General features: G+C 41.9%; 1 pseudogene; it reads right to left on the bottom strand.

The window, feature by feature from the left end:
• LOC117816573 overlaps nucleotides 1-11403 on the bottom strand; it is a 64479-nt pseudogene extending 53076 nt beyond the window's left edge.
• Nucleotides 11404-17133: the final 5730 nt, after the last annotated feature.

Below are 17133 nucleotides of genomic sequence, written 5' to 3'. Positions count from 1 at the left end.
GAGAGAAAGAGAGAGAGAGAAAGAAAGAGAGAAAGAGAGATGGGGAGGTTGAAGGTGAAGAGGAGAGAGAGAGAGAGAGAGGGAGAGGGTGAGAGGGAGAGAGAGGGAGATAGGGAGAGGGAGAGAGAGAGAGAGGGGGAGAGGGAGAGGGAGAGGGAGCGAGAGGGGGAGAGGGAGAGGGAGAGAGAGAGAGAGGGGGTGAGATAAAGAGAGAGAGAGAGAGAGAGAGAGAAAGGGAGAAAGAGAGATGGGGAGGTAGAAGGTGAAGAGAGGGAGAGGGAGAAAGAGGGGGTGAGATAGAGAGAGAGAGAGAGAGAAAGAGAGAGAGAGAGAGAGAGAGAGAGAGAGAAAGGGAGAAAGAGAGATGGAGAGGTAGAAGGTGAAGAGAGGGAGAGGGAGAGAGAGGGGGTGAGATAGAGTAAGGGTAAGAGGGTGAAGACAGAGAGAGGGAGAGAGAGAGAGAGAGAAGGTGAAGTAGAGAGACAGAGGGAGAGAGAGAGAGAGAGAGGGGGGGGGGGGGGGGGGGGGGGGGAGGGAGGGAGGGAGGGAGAAGAGAGAGATGACAGAAAGAGAGAGGGACACAGAGCAAGAGTGTGACATAGAGAAAGAAAGAGATAGATAGATAGATAGATAGATAGATAGATAGATAGATAGATAGATAGATAGATAGATAGATAGATAGATAGATAGATAGATAGATAGATAGATAGATAGATAGAGGGTAAAGTAGAGAGAGAGAAACAGAGGGGGTGAGAGTTTCAGAGAAGGAGAGAAAGAGGGTGAGAGAGAAAAAAGAGAGGGTAGACGTATAAAAAGCACGAGTGAAGGAAAGACAAAAAGGAAGAGAGAAAGAGAGGGTGTGAAGGAGAAGAGGGAAGGGGTGAGAGAGAGAGAGAGAGAAACAGAGAGGGAGCAGGGGTAATCCAGTGTCCTCCCTTTGCTGTGGTTGCCATGGGAACCCCCATCTCACCGTGGGAACTGACTTCTGAGTTTCACAATCCGCTTGCATCCTGTCTGGACTGGAAACACAATTAATACGCACACAAACAAACACACACTCACATAAACAAACACACACACACACACACACACACACACACACACAAAACACACACACAATAGAAAACAATGTCCTTCAGCACAACTCCTGCTGCAGCATCCTTCATTTCCTCAGTGCTGACGAGGGTCCTTTCAATCCTGCTTCATTGGTATAAGTTACAGCAGCTTTAGATAACCCGGTGTGTCCATAAAAACACACAAGGCACACACACAAGACACACACAGACACATGCATAGTTAAAAAACTTGACGGAGCAGGGTCAAGGTGTGAGTGATGGATGAGATGGGAGTTTTCTCCACGCTTGGCCCATCATTCAACACGGAGTATAAAATGCAGAGGGGACATCCTCTCCTCCGTCTCTTTCATTTCTCTGCTCTGCCTCCTTAGAAATATTTTACTATCTAAAATGACACATGTTCTGATTCATCACTTGTCCTATAGTAGTAATGGCCATCATTTCTGCTCTAGCTTAGATTGGGTGGGTGTTTCTTATAGTAGTAAAAGCGGCTGATCGTGAAATGGTGGGCTTTGGCGTAGATGCAGGAAAAACAGTCCGTATGGAGAGCAAAAGCAGGCAGAACACAATCCGCTGCATGACATCCCAGCCCAGCTCTGAAGTAATCTGATGACCATGTATTTCACTACCAGTCAAAAGTTTGGACACGCCTTCTCATTCAATGGGTTTCATTTATTTGAACTATTTTCGACATTGTAGATTAATACTGAAGACATCAAAACTATGAAATGATCTGGTTTTGCCATAATATGGATTAGTAGTCGAATAGGGCTATCCATTGTGTACTAACCCTACCTCTTAACAACACAACTGATGGTCTCAAACACATTAAGAAGGCAAGTCATTCTACAAATGAACTCTTGACAAGGCTCATGTTAATTAGAAACCAGTCCAGGAGACCACTTCATGAAGCAGACTGAGAGAATACCAAGAGTGTGCAAAGCTGTCATGAAGGAAAAAGGGGGCTACTTTACAGAATCTAAAATATAAAACATATTCTGGTTTGTTTAACACTTTTTTTGTTAATTAGATAATTCTGTATATGTTCTTTCATAGTTTTGATTACTCTGGTATTAATCTACAGTGTTTCAAATAATTAAAATTAATACAAACCGTTGTGAATGAGAAGGTGTTTCCAAACTTTGACTGGTAGTGTATCTCTATAAACAGATATCTGCATCTGACAATCAAATCCCACATCAAAATTCAACCAATGTGTCAAATTTGCTTGACAATCAGAGTCAACTTGAATCATTTGAACACTTGTGACACGAGGACTCCAGGTTTGGTGAGTTGATTACAACACTGGAACCTCAAAGTGGGTTTTTTAATAAGTACATTAGTTTTGCCTACAATCAATTCTACAGTCTTTGATTTATCTTACAAGATATTTGTTTTTATTATTATTGCTACAATTATCTACATGGTTGTTTTTACACTCAGCCATGGATTTTGGATAATACAATTTATTTAAATTGGTATTTAAATGTACAAAGTGACCGACCAAAAAATTATAGTGACACAATATGTTCTCCTCAATCATACTCCAACCCTCCACCCCTGCTGCAAAGTAAATAAATCAATGAGGGAGATTAAAGAGTATGACACGGATGCAGTTAGTTTTATTGACTGCATAGATATAATGTGAGTACTGTGAGATTGCTGTTATGAATGTTAATAGATTCAATTGTTTAATGTTTAATGTTGACTTCAATCAATTTCACAGTCTCCTTTGTAGTGTATCTGCTTGTTATTAGTTGTAGTTATTAAAATGATTTGTTTTTTAAAAAAAATGTTAAGATTTTGATGTCATGTCTCTGTGTGTGAATACAAGGTTGAGGAGTTGCTACCTTGATAGTAGCCACTGATCCAAATAAGAACACAAACAAATATTTCACTCCCCCGTTGCTTTCCTTTATCTCTCTGCCTAACACTCAACCTTTCCCACTATCATCTCTCATTTTTCTCTGCAGCCTTTTTCCCTCTCTTTGGCCCAATTATTTTTCTCTCCACTCTGCTCCTGCTCCCTGTCTCTCCCTCTTCTTCCTTTATATAGTGCCGTATAATTTCCCATCTTCATTCCATATCATTTCTCGCATTTCTTTTTTCTTTTTTTGCCTCTCTCATCCTCTTTCGTGCACATACGCGCTGCTTTCTCTCCCAGCTGCTTCCCCTGTGCGCCCGCTCCGTCTCTTTCTGCCATCATCCACATACAACCGCCCTTGGGTAGAGCTTTAGTTTCAGTCAGGAACCTGAGTCTCAGCCAACACATAAACTACATCTACACTTAATAATTAACATAGTCAGAGAGGTGGAGGGAGAGCGATGGAGATTTAGAAAGAAGTAAAAGGACGAAGAGAAGGCCAAGAAACAAGTGCAATTAGAGATGGGGTGAAGAAAATTGGCTTGATGCCAAAAGAAAAAAAAAAGCCATGCTGCAGGACGAGAGAGGTTAAGACCCTGACGACTCCAGCTTTGAGTGTAAACAACTAAAAAACGTTGTGTTTCCCACACGCTTCCTCTCCTCCTAATTGCCTCATCCTCTCGACCTCTCACTCTCCAAGAATCACCCACCCCCCTCCTCCCCCTCCTCCTCTGCCTACTTCTCGTCATCATCATCATCCTCATCTCCCATGATCTCCCCCACTCGAGCTCTCTCTCCTTGAGTGCCAACACAGGTAATAAAGGTCAGGCAGAGATTATAAATCAAATCAGATCACATCACTCTGATCTTTCTGGCATCACCCTCCACCCTTGGCTCTGTTACACATGCTAAAGCCAGCGTGCGGGAACGTTTTCATATGCAACATTCATTAACTTAAAAGGATCATCCCTAGGGACACGTGGGCCGTCTAGATACAGGCAGGATGAGACAAGGTTTCTTTTTTTAATGCATGCTTGAGTAGCTTTTATCAAAGTGGTACTACTGTCTTCTAAAACGCCCTTTATAAAAGGTTAAAGGTTGGGTCTTGCAGATTTATATTTCAGTTAAGAATCATTAATAAGAACAACTTCTTGGCAGGTTGTAAGATCCCTTAGGCTGTTTAATAGCCTCCAGTGTGGCTCTTGCTTTATTACTGCACCCTTAAGTCGTACAGGAAGACCTCTCAAGTGGGCTGTTTGACTACTTAGCATCTCTAGGAGCTCCACAGAGTGTGGACTAAACTTATTTATTAATTCACTATTGACAGGAACTCACAGCAGACCTGATGGGTTGTTGTAAAACATGTTTCCTGATGACTTACAAACATTTATAATTACAGAGAGACTAGCTTGTTACATTTACGTCCTTATTGAGGACATATTAGCTAAAAGATGGTCAATCAGCAGCTGCATGGTCTCATTGGTCCATTAATGTGTTCACCATTTTGGTCCTGACTGAACAATTCCTGGATTAAACACCCATTTATCCCAAACGGTCTCATACTGATACACTACGGTCCCTTTAGCATCCAATTTAAACACATCTGTGGCAGTATTAAAGTCACTGCTTTCAGTGTGGAGGGTACAAAGATGGATTGAGTCAACTTTTGGCAGAACAATGCAGAACTTTTATCCAGGAGACCTGTTAAAAGTCCAATTTGAACCAAAAAGTCTATCAGCGTTATTCATCTAAACAACCTAGTATTGCTTTTCCTAATTTGACATTTTTTTCCTGACCATAACCGAGTGCTTTGTGTGCACACAAATAGATAGTTTAACATTAAGCAACTAAAAGACAAGGAAAAACATGGGCTAACCCTGTACGCCAATATGAGGCACCAAAAGAGTGTTAAAAAAAAGCCTTGGTATTCAATGACCTGGGGTGAGACAGGTTGGATATCCATTACGAGTAACACTAAGGATTGGAGAACTGGAATGACAGGTATCTTTTTGTACAATAATTACATGTCACTCAAAAGAGTCCTCATGATTGCATCATAGTTTATTTTTCAATAATATGCTCATAAAATGCCTCTTAGCCTCTTAATAAAAACTTAAAAGCCTTCATGAGATAATTTCTATAGCTGTTAGAACTACGACAACCAAAGATGATGGGTGAAAGTCGCCAGTTAACAGGGTCACTATTAAACCAACACACCAATCAACAAGTGCTTCCCTGTCTCAGCAGAACAGTGAAGGAACGTATGTCCTATTCTATGGTAGCATGAGCACAAACCATGAAGGCTAATAAACAGAACCAATAATGGCATTGATATCAATAAATTCGTATCAATTTCCATCCCTAGTTTTGAAGATACTGAGACCAAGAGTCATGCATAGATTTGCATAATTAAGGGCACAGCGAGTTGAGTGACAGAAGGGCGAAATGTTGCTGCTTGCAAAGAGACAACAGGCTCACCTCCGCTCCACCTCTTTGTCAGCTTCTAGGTTGATTGAAGGTTAGCTTTAGTCAGCATTTTCCAGTATGATGACCACCATAGTTTGGCTTCAGAAAGCCTCTTTAGAAGTCAATCTCTGAGACATTGAGATCACATGAATTGAAACCTTAAAAAAACAAGGCGATGCAAGAGGAGCGTCAAAACTAGGCTAAAGTTGTTTTTGTTGACGAGTACAAGCTGAACTATTATTTAATTATTAATTTGTCGATCAGATTAATCCTAATAAATGTTGTCTTGGTGGGAATCTTCAAATGTGAACAACTGTGAATAAATGAGCAACCTGCTCACTGGTTTCCTCTTTGCTGATTGGACCTAGTTTTACCCTGGACTCCACACACACAGAGTTCATTAGACATAACCTAGTTAGGTCTGGTGTGTAGTGGTATGTTTCTGTGCTAGCGCAAGAGAGAAGGAGGAGGAGGAGAGTGCATGAAAGACAGACCAAGTTAAGTTACTGTCAAGTTGCCAAGTCCTCTGGCTCCGCCCACTATGAATGTGACAGCTGGTAACTATGGAAACACTTGCTGGAATCATGCTAATTGGCTGAAATGATTCTGACAGCTCACCCTAGTTTGAGTAAGACCTCCTCCTATCCATCCCTGTCTCCCTATCAGCCCCCTATACGCGCGCACACACACATGTGCACACACCTCGGCCCAATTAAGAAGCAGTTTATGAAACAGGAGAGTGAAGAGGGATAAACAGCAGGACAGGGGATTGATATTGAGTAAAGTGGGATGAGTGAAAGAATAAAAAGAGATGGAGAACAGGAGAAGAAAGGCAGGAAAAGAAAGGTACTTGTAAAGGAGTGACAGATACAGCTTTTCCTCATCTTTAAACAAAAGGAAACGCTCTGAATGTTTCATGCACTGCTGAATAAGTTATGTCCTGTGTGAGTGTGTGTGTGTGTGTGTGTGTGTGTGCGTGTGTGTGTGTCTTCCCCCACGCCTCCCTACATGTGTGAGCGTGTTTCTATGAGTGTCATATGTTACACTTAAAGGCAGCATGATGACTGCCACATGGGAAAGCTCAGCGATTCACAAAGTAGAAGAAGAAAACCGGAAATAACAGAAATCAATGTCGCTTGGAAGGAATACAAGAGAGTGTTATATAATAGAGAAAGCAAATCTTGTTTTTGTTCCAAATAAATTTGTTAGATGTGCGCCAGGGTGGAGAGATGTACAGTATGTTGTAAACACGGCACAAAAGGAGGATGAGTGTGTTTTCCGAGAGGGAGGAAATGGAAGCATAGGAGATAGGAAATTAATTTTGTAATATGTACTGAGTGCAAAAAAAAGGCTGAAAGGAAGTAGGGGGTCACCATCAGGAAAATGTGACTTCCAGCTCTCAGGGACTGCCCCCACCCCGGTGCGCTCACATTAATGTCCCTGTCGAACAACGTCCACCCACATTACTTCCCCGCAAGATCACTCACAGAAACACACAAACACACACACACACACACACACACACACACAAAACACACAAAGTGCAAAGTTATACAGATAACCCAAAGCTGGACACATGTCAGAAGTGGTTCTGTATGGACAGCTATAGGACGACAGATAACGGACACACACGAAAACAAACATTGCAATCGGAAGTAACCGGCCTCAGGGCAGAGCTACGCTGTTGCCAAGCAACCAGGTGATTCCTCTAAAGAGCCTCTCCATGGGATATTCCCTCGCTTGTGTGAGGGCATTCGCTTGCTGGTGTGTGTGCGTGCAATGCTCCCTTGTGAATGTGTGTGTGTTTGTGTTCGAGTAAGTTGGTGCTGACACACTGAGCGTACGATGTTCAGTGGGCTGCAGAGGAGCTCGGCATTTGTAGTTTATTCTTTTTCTTATCCTCTTGGTGTACATTTATTTATTCAACAATTATGTATTTATATTTTATGGACACACAGAGTGCTGACAATGGCAAATACCCACAGATGGCACAGACAAGCTCACAAAGACAGCGCACACAAAGCCAAGGAACACACACAACCTCAACAAGCATGCACACATGGAGTCATAACTGGTGGAAAATATTCAATTTGGAGAGCCTTGACAAATCCCTGAGGTGTTGCTGACGTTTAGGCATGCTTCGGAGTATTCATAGCTGCTAACACATACACCACACACACACACTAGAGTGCTGATAACTACACACGCACACACAATCGCAACCTTCACGTCTCCAGCAGAAGTGGCTGAGACGCAGAGTGAGAGACAGGGAGGGGAATGGGAGGTGAGACGATGAAGACAGAACCAGAGCGAGGTCTGGAGGTGACGGGAGTTTTTTCACTAATTTGTGACTCCTTCTGCTGTAAAATCCGGGGCCGATAACAAGGCAACTGACAGACGGCTGTAACCCTGGAGATTCATTAGGGGCTTGTCACTATGGAAACCTCCAATCAGGGAAAATGTTTGCCATCTTTCCTACAACTAATGGGTCCCGAGGAAATACCTGAGGTATTCCAAACACAGCATACACACACATGCTGACCTTCTTCCATCTCCCTTATGTTTAAACATAAAGTAACCATTAAGGCGTGAGGGGTCCTTGCAGGTACAGCAGATTTGAGAAAGTACAGAGCTTAAACACAAACACACAATCATTCTCCGCTTTATAAACAGCAACACACTCATTCTCACACACACACACAAACACAAACACACACACACACACACACACACACATGTTCGCAGTCTTATAGGTGTAGGATATGGGTGGCAGACGGCTCGCAGGCACCAGGAGCGGGGTGGGCTGGTTTGGGTCAGAGCCAAGAGAACCACTGGTGCTAGAGTGGGGTAAACGGCAGGCTTCGTCCTTTTTCTTCCTCCTCCTCCGCCTCCGCCTCCTCCTCTTCTTTCCTCCCTCCCCGTCCCGCTCCCTCTCCTCTGCTCTCCACTGACACATGCACCCCTCTCCCCCTCCTCCTCCTCGTCCCCCTTCCTCCTGCGTTGGTCCCTCTGAGCTGCTCATGCAGGTCTGGGTCCTGGGTGCCTGTCATGGCCGTGCTGGGAACAGCCTGAACCTAAAATAGAGAAAAGGGGGATGGCATGGAGGCAGACTGCAACATAGGGATGCATGTGTGTGTATCAGGTTGGGCACAGTATGAGAAAAATGTGTGATTGTTGATTATATCGTTGGAAAATTGAGATAACGATATGAAGTGTGATTAATGTTACAAATATCAAAGAGTGCATATTTAACTATAACTCCCATTTTCTATCGTCTATCTGCTGTTTTGATGTTTCACACAATACCTGTGTTTTGCATCATGTTCCTCCTGAATCCAGAAGCAGGAGTTTTGGCCACTATAGTGGTACTTGTTAATCTTGGGATGGCTGATGGCTTGCGTGAGCATCATCTGGCTGCAACAAAATGGGTGTGAAAGCATCGCCATCACACCCAGGAGTCCATACAATAGGTTAAAATGTTGCATTCTGTGGTGAATGCATTGCTTGTTTACATAAAATGTGTTTTTCTTGCAAAAGATTTCGGCTTTTACAACGTGTTTGATTGAGTGCTCACATTGCAATAACGATGAAATGGATTTATTGTGCAGCTCTATTCAGTATCAGTGGAACTGTGTGTGTGTGTGTGGGTTTCTGCTTGTGTTGCGTTTTTGGCTGGCACTGCAGCTACTCAAAAGCAACCGGAACTGCGCTGACGGTCAGGCTGCCATCCTGTCCATGAGACCCTTCACCCTCTAGCAAAGCAACACAAGACAAAAAACTGGCTTCTCTGTGTTTCACTGAGACAAAAAAAGCGACCTTCAGGAGAAGAAATCACTTGCCGGAGAGCCGTTCTGAGCAGAATATAAATCTATATAAACCCAAACAGGAGAGAGTATAGACGCGAGACAAAGGTGCAAACACAGGAGTCAAAGAGGCAACAGGAAGCACTAAGCCCCTTTATTATAATCCTGCAGCTGTACAGTTCAGTGATGACAACAGGCCATTACTGCTGATGCCTTTAATTCCAGACTGGCTTAAACAATCTGGACATACAGAGAAAAGTAGCCTTAGAACGTTTTATGTAGATACTGCATGATTAGAGTAAAGTGTTGAGTTTTAATGCAAACATTGTCAGCTATTTCTTTTATCATTTAGATCCTTGTTTGATAGTGATGGATATTGTTACTTTCTATTGTTCCACAGTTGCACTTTGTGATCAAATCTAATGAAACACGGTGACAACTGTTGAGCTTCAGCAGCCATGGTTAATTTGTTAAGTACTATCAGAATTTCTTGAAGCATAAGAATATCAGGGAGGAAATGTCAATTGAATGATAGTCCTCAGTTTAAATCAACAGCCTGATCATAAGAGAGGGATTCATGTCTCGCTTTAGATTCCTTTTTCTTATTAATTTCATCACATTTTCTGCTTTATCGGGCCAGTAAGCAGTGCTGTTTGGCAGGAAAAGATGGGAGATGGAGCATGTGACACAGTCCACACTGTCACGAGTACACCGCAAACGCTCCTCACAGGTCCACAGTCTGCTCATTCCAATTGCTTATTGATCCAAGAGAGATCCGGCAAATTTATTTCAACGATACCAATTTGTTATCGAGTTGGAGCAAGAGCTGGATTATTGTGGGTAAGGACTATAAAGCACACTCAGGACAATAGAAGTCAAGCCAACCACGAGTCCATGCAGGGATACATACTCTCCCCTACAGAGTGACAGGACAACAGGAGAGCTGGCATGCAAGTTCGCAGCACAGGGAGGAGTATATCAGTATGAGTGTGTTTGATGAAAAGAATGAGATTGAATCTGCCATTATCTTTCTTTTCTGTGTATTTTCCATTATGGGCACATAGCCTAGACTGAGTGAGGAGTCCAGGGCCCACAGTTTAAGGCTTTTTGTCGTGTTTGAATAGTATCTGTTGGATGGACATCAATTGACCATAGAAAAAAAAGGAAGGCATTCTTGTACGCAGTTAAAAACCTGCTGATGAGACCTTTCAAACAGTTTAAAAACTCATTATGAGCCTCCCTTTGCTAACAGCTAGGCCGTGTGGAAATTAAATCATCCCACTGAATTACAACCAGTCCCCAGAACAAAATATATTCACACATTTATAAAACCCTATGAAACCCACTAAGCCTTATATTTGCACTGCACACACAGATGCACAAAATTGACCCCAAATCTTTACCAAAAATTAACAACAGCATGCTCTATAAAACCAGAAGAGATTACACATCTGCAGAAATGTTAAGTTTAACTGTAAATATCATACAGTGACATCCTCAGCCAACCACAATCATATACTGACGACATCTGTGGCTCTGGCATGTCCCAGTATTACTCCAGTTTTGAGCACACAAAGGAGAAACAGTGTAGTTAACCCTATAATAAACATTAGAATTATATAAAATGAAATATAGCTGAAAGAAGTATCTCACCATTTTCATTATATCATGAGGCACACAAATAACCCGAACATGAAGTAGATAAGGTATCAAACTTGTCATCCAGTACCACATTCACTGCATATTTTGACTAAGGGATTGTTACTTCCACCTTTTTGTGTAATACGCACTGCCATTGACAAAGAGCGACATCATAAATTCCCAACATTTTCCATTGTGTCACGGGCATTTCACCGGGACAGGGAAGAAAATAAAAGTACATTATAACACAAAAGAAGACAAACTTTATCTGCCGTTCTTACCTGGGAGGAGCAGCGTCCATCCACCAGCGTCATTCACTCCGGGTCCGCCGTGCGCCCTGAGCTCCCGGAGCCCTGCTGCTCCATCTGAGAGCAGCCCGCTGGTCCTCTGCCTCCTCCTTCCCCCCCTGCCGATATCCAAACTCAGTCCTTCAGTCGGGGTGATGAAAAAAGAAGGGGGAAATGAGAGAGGAAGAAGACGCAGAAGTTTCAGTAACCGAGAAAAGTGAAGTTAGATAGAATCAAGCGGCTCCCCGTGCGTTTTGCGTCCCCCTCAGCCGCTGGACACGCTGCGGTGCCAGGTACCGGAGTTCAGGCGCACCGGGGAGAGGGAGAGCCGTCAAGCCTGCCAGAATGAGCCAGACAGGAAATGGACTAATGATCCCTTCAAAATAAGACAGTCTTCTCCCGGAAGTCTAGTGAAATAATATTAAATGTTAGATGTGGAATCTTGAGAAGAATTAGCAATTTGTTACAATGGCCTGAAAAGACTCCAGCTCACATTGAGAACTAATGATTTGGTTTGAGCTAGATGTCAAGGATACTTGCACACACTTAACTGGGTGGTTGGCATATAGATGTCAACTTTTTTAAAAACTTTTGTGTAGCAACCATAGACTGGATAAAATATGGACGTAGTATCTGTGACGTCACCCATCTGTTTCTGAAGCGCTGTTTTGAGGTCAATCGTCGGCGGGCGCCATGGTGCTGCTGTGGAGCGATTGTGACGTAAAGAGGCGGGCTTTGAGCCTCCAAGCCAACAGCTACAGTGTTCCCGCCTGTCAATCAAGTCAGCTGTGTATCTCATTGGAAGACTAGTAATCTCAATATCTTTGAAATTGCTGCGTTAGAAAAAATCACCCCCTGCACAGTGTGTGCCGATCAAGAAATTAGCTATCCAGACTACACTCTTTTGTACTAGGCTGTCAACATGTTTATTTCTGCTGTAAAGATCGTCTTTTTTGAATTAGTGTGTATGTGGTTTCCGGTACTTCCGGAGCCAGCCTCAAGCGGATCCTCGATGAACTGCAGTTTTTAGCACTTCCGCATTGGACTCATATTTTTAGACGGTTGCCACTTAGTAGCAACTTAATCATTCAGCAACTTGCCATGTTTGTTATACCGAAGAGAGACCAACCTTTATTTTGTCTGAAACAAACACGATAAACTGGTATAATGCTATGCTCGCAGTGCTAACCCGTCAGGTAACTTAACTTATTCAACTCCAATATTTTTGAGTAACTGTTCAACTAGTGATGTTTGCCTGAATCACCTCATAGTTCCCATTGAAGAGGAAAGTGCTGGGTAAGCTTGATAAACCTCTTAATATGACTGTGTAGCTTTGTGATTAGCAGCTTTATTTTGAAGGGTTTAGACTAGAGACCCTCATTCTTAATACTGGATAACTTGACAGTGATGGAGCAACTCAGAGCATGTGACTTATTCCATCTCCTCTGCCTCACTTCACCTACACTTCGTCCCAGTATCCCTCTGTTTCTGCCTGGCGGTAGTCTCACCAGCCTGCGACCCCGGACTTTGAGTGTGTGGGTGTGAGTAATTGTGTGGTGGGGGTAAGTATTAGTGTGAGTGTGTGTGGGCGGTAGGTAAGTGGGTGGGTGCTGCTGTCATACATGGGATGATGCTCCCGTCACACTCAGCAGGGATGTCGATTCTTTAAAACCCAAGGTTGTGGCAGAGCTCCAACACAATGCCTTTGAATCAGCTTCTGTCATGTCAGGTTACAGAGGACAAGAGATTACATATGACAGACACTGTACTGTATATATAATTTCCATAATAATGGAGGAAGAACTACAGAGACCCCAAACTTAGTTAAGTAATAGCAATACCAAAATCTTACACAAGTATTCATTCACAACGTTTTTTTAGACATTATGAGAATTATTTTTTTACCAGAACATGCACATATTATCTCTTAAAGTTGGCCAAATCGAAATGTATAATTAGGTAGTTCAATCGAATGGACCATATTATGTTTTACAAGTTTAAAATGTACCCTTAGTCATAATTGTGTCTTGTAAATTTTTAAACATGCTCCTAATGTGTGCATATGCTTCGGAACAAGCATTTAAGCACTGGCTATAATTCAGCCCTTCTTACTTTATTTCCATATGCTAAAATTCATGTTTTTACAACCCCTTGTCATGGAAAACAAGTCTATATTTTACAGAAACTGAGGCTGGGTTGATCCCAACCAGGCAGAATAGGGAAAAGGGCAGAATAGGCATTCTCAACATCTTAAAATAGTACTGTAACTAAACTACTGCTCATTTTTCCTGGGGCTCAATCCAATTCCCTAAAGGCCCACTGGCAGTCCATGGAGCCCACTTTAGGAGCTAATATTAGCTGTACAGTATACAGTAGGTCTAAGCAAACAGCTTACAGGGAGCATTCGTCCTAAATGCTCTCCTGCTCACTTTTTAATATCTTCATATAGCCTCCAAATATTTTGTGGGGTGTTTTCTTTTATGTTTACACACCATTAAACAGAACACAAGAGTCCCACAGTTGTGACTCTGAAGGGCCATAATGCTCATTACATGCTAGAAAACAAATTTGGATGGATTAAAAATAGACAACTTTGCTATTCTTAGATCCTACTAGCTGTGCTTGGAGAGCGCCGTGTTGTTAGTTTAAATTAAAAGGTCTTACCCTCTGTGCAGTGGCAAAATACAAACATCTTGGATTTTCAGGCTCAGCTCCACATTCCCAAAGTGTGATCAGACTTAGTGTCAATCAGAATTTAGAGCAGAAATGTATTGCATATGGACTCAATTTAAGTAAAAAATGAATCACACATATCCCACTGAGAGTTGCACACAAGTTTTTATATCTTTAGAATCATTTTGAACATTGTCTGCAAAAAATACAGAATTAAATTTCAGTGTTTGACGCCCAACCAACAAGCCACTTTTACAATGGAAGCAGTTAAAAGTGACACTACAAAATGAATACAGTCGAGTTGTTCTGATACCAAAACCAGTGCTGGTATAGGCCTCTGATATGGCCTGAAATGTAGGTTTGTAATATAACAGAAATGTAATGATGCAATAACATTACCAACATATCTATCAGTTTCATGTAAATACTGCTGCAACAATAACAAAGAACAACAATGCAGAAAGTGTATCATTTTTAATTGTTTTTAAGGAATCAGTGTTCTAACACCCCAATTTGCATATATTTTTAACGGACTATTATTGTAGATGTTCTTGGTATGGCCAATAATAAAGTCTAAGTGCCAGAATCTGTATCAGGAAGGAAAAAATTACATTAAACAACCTCTAATAATCAGAGTGGTCAAACTGGACTGTCTGCAGATTAGTTCCATAAGCTACCCGATTAATCTGATCCTTTGACGTTCGGCATTATACCAGATGAAAAATCCTATTTGTTGTCTTTACTATAAAGGAGCTGGTGCTGTGTCAAAGTCTGTTCCCCTGTCAGAGTGTGCTTCTTTTAGCTGTGCTCTCCATGGTTGGTTTTAGAATTGGCCAACATGACCACAAGCAATTACAATCTTGTTCATGGATGAAAAAGGGTTTCAGAGGCAGGGGTCGATCACTTGTTGTTCTAGCGCTTGGTTAAGAGGGGTGAAAAGCAAATGCCGGTTTAGAACAGTCAATAAAATAGGTTTTTCATTCATTTTTAATCACTGCAAACATAAGAGGCCATTAAACATTAAGTCATACATTTGCACTAAATATATAAGCCTGAAAGGTCTAGTATTGTGCAAGATTAGCTGCAAACTGAAAGATACACACTCAACCGAAAGCATGATCCCCTCCAGGCTTAGGCTGGGCAGAGATAATGATGAGTGAGGAAAAATAACAAACGCAGATGCTTCCATACAGGGCACAAGGAGTTATATTCATGGAAGGAGTACGAAAATGTCCAGACTGATGTTTCAGACCCTACATCAACTTCTATTAATAAAGCACAAATATCGTGGCGAAGAATTATGTTTATGTCCTCCAGTGAAAGGATTAGAGATTTGTATAGTTGGGTTTCTTAGCTATTCTGAAGTCTCATTGTGGGGCAACGCCTCGCTTTAAACCACTGACTGCATATTAAGATATATAATGTGTCTCCTCTTTCTCCTTCTGTACAAAAATGAAGCCAAAATATCCACAATGGGGGTGCGATGACATTTTGCACTGTGGACATCATTTAGAGCCAGAGTCAGCGTGCTGTAGAGATTGACTGGTTGAGCTGTGATATTGATGTCCTGCCTCTTCCGCCAACCAACACACACATTTATCCAAATGACAAACCACAAAGACAGCTTAGACCATTACAGTCAACAGCAGCCTCTTGAGTCACAGGAGGTTCAGACTCCAGTGTTAGTGTTTGCTACATTTTCTCTCCCTGTTTCTCTTCTGCTCTGATAATCCAGTCGATCATGGTACTGTACCGCTGTTTGTTGAATCAAATACCCAAGTAAAACTAAACTTCTCAGAAAAAGCAACACGTGCATACATTTGTGTGGTAAGAACTAACTTTATTGACAGAGACTATGTTAAAGAAACACTTGTCTGATGTGTATTTTGATTTTTTTGTTGGGCCCATGTCCCATCCCAGAGGAAACCTCCCGCCGCTAGAATTGAAAACAATGCAGAAGTGTTAAAAACTGCAGTTCTTCGAGTGTCCGCTTGAGGCTGACTCCGCAAGTACCAGAAACCACATACACACCCATTCAAAGAAGACGATCTTTACAGCAGAAATAACAGTGTTACAGCCTGGTACAGAGAAACGAGTTCATTCTGGATAGCTTATTTCTCGATCAGCACAGACTGTACGGGGGGTGAATTTTTTCATAACAATTTGGAAGATATTGAGATTAGAGTTTTCCATTATGAGAGGCACATGCTGACTTGATTGACAGGCGGGAACACTGTAGCTGTTGGCTTGGAACTCAAGCCCGCCTCTTTATGTCACACTCGCTCAACAGCATTTAGGGCGTTTTAGACTGCCACAAAGAATATTAACAAGAACTCTTTTGTTCCAAGAGCAATTAAATGATTAAATTCTTAGAGTCACAAAATCAAACCAAACTTTACATTTCCATTTTAGCAAACTCAAACAAATAAATAGTAAACTGCAGCAGTCCACATGTCCCTGTCCAGGTTTACAATTATAATTATATGACTTCAATTGTAGGTTTTATGTTGTCTATGTGCATGCATATGTATATCCACATATATGTATGTGTATTGTGTGTATGCATATGTGGTTCTTATGTATGTGTAAGTGTAATGTGTATGTACATATGGATATGTTTTCTATTTTTCATACTCCATATTTTAATACTAGCTCCTGAAAAGAATTCTGCTGTGCAATCACCAGGAAGACCCAAGCGCTCGTCTCTGTTTTTGTCTAAAAAATGTTGTATTGTCTGTTTAGTTCTGTGAAGCCGAAGGCAATTTTCCACATTGTGGTCAAATAAAGTTCTAAGTCAAGGTCTAAGTCTAAGATTGAGTTCAACATTTCCAATATGGCTCCGACAATCGGCTTCAAAACAGCGCTTCAGAAACAGATGGGTGACGTCACAGATACTACGTCCATTATTTATACAGTCTATGGTCCAAATCTGACAATATGGAGGAGGTGCGCTTTATGACCTATACTGCAGCCAGTCAGTAGGGGAGTTTCAAATGTCTTGGCTTCACTTTTTGGAGTTGTCATGTTGTGTATCTTTTATCCAGTGCTTGAAACTTGTACGTTTTGTTGATTTTATCTTTATGTTAAGTCGTGAACGCATCTAAACAAGAGGAAAGTGTTGGAGCATACATCAGTTGACGGTGCTAGATACGAAGTCGGGATCATCATAGTCTATCTGTTTATTTATCTGTGGCTGCAGATGTCTTCTCCGAACTGTGAGAAGAAACTGAGATATTTTTTCTGTTGACTAAATTGGTGGACTTGCTGCTGACCAACAGATTCAGCAGCGCTGTGGCTAAAAACTAAGATAAGATTTCCTCTCA

Source organism: Notolabrus celidotus, chromosome 7 (assembly GCF_009762535.1).
Source record: "Notolabrus celidotus isolate fNotCel1 chromosome 7, fNotCel1.pri, whole genome shotgun sequence".
Classification (NCBI taxonomy): Eukaryota; Metazoa; Chordata; class Actinopteri; order Labriformes; family Labridae; genus Notolabrus; species Notolabrus celidotus.
Note: the sequence above shows the minus strand (reverse complement) of the source record. Positions and strands in the feature narration are given on the sequence as shown.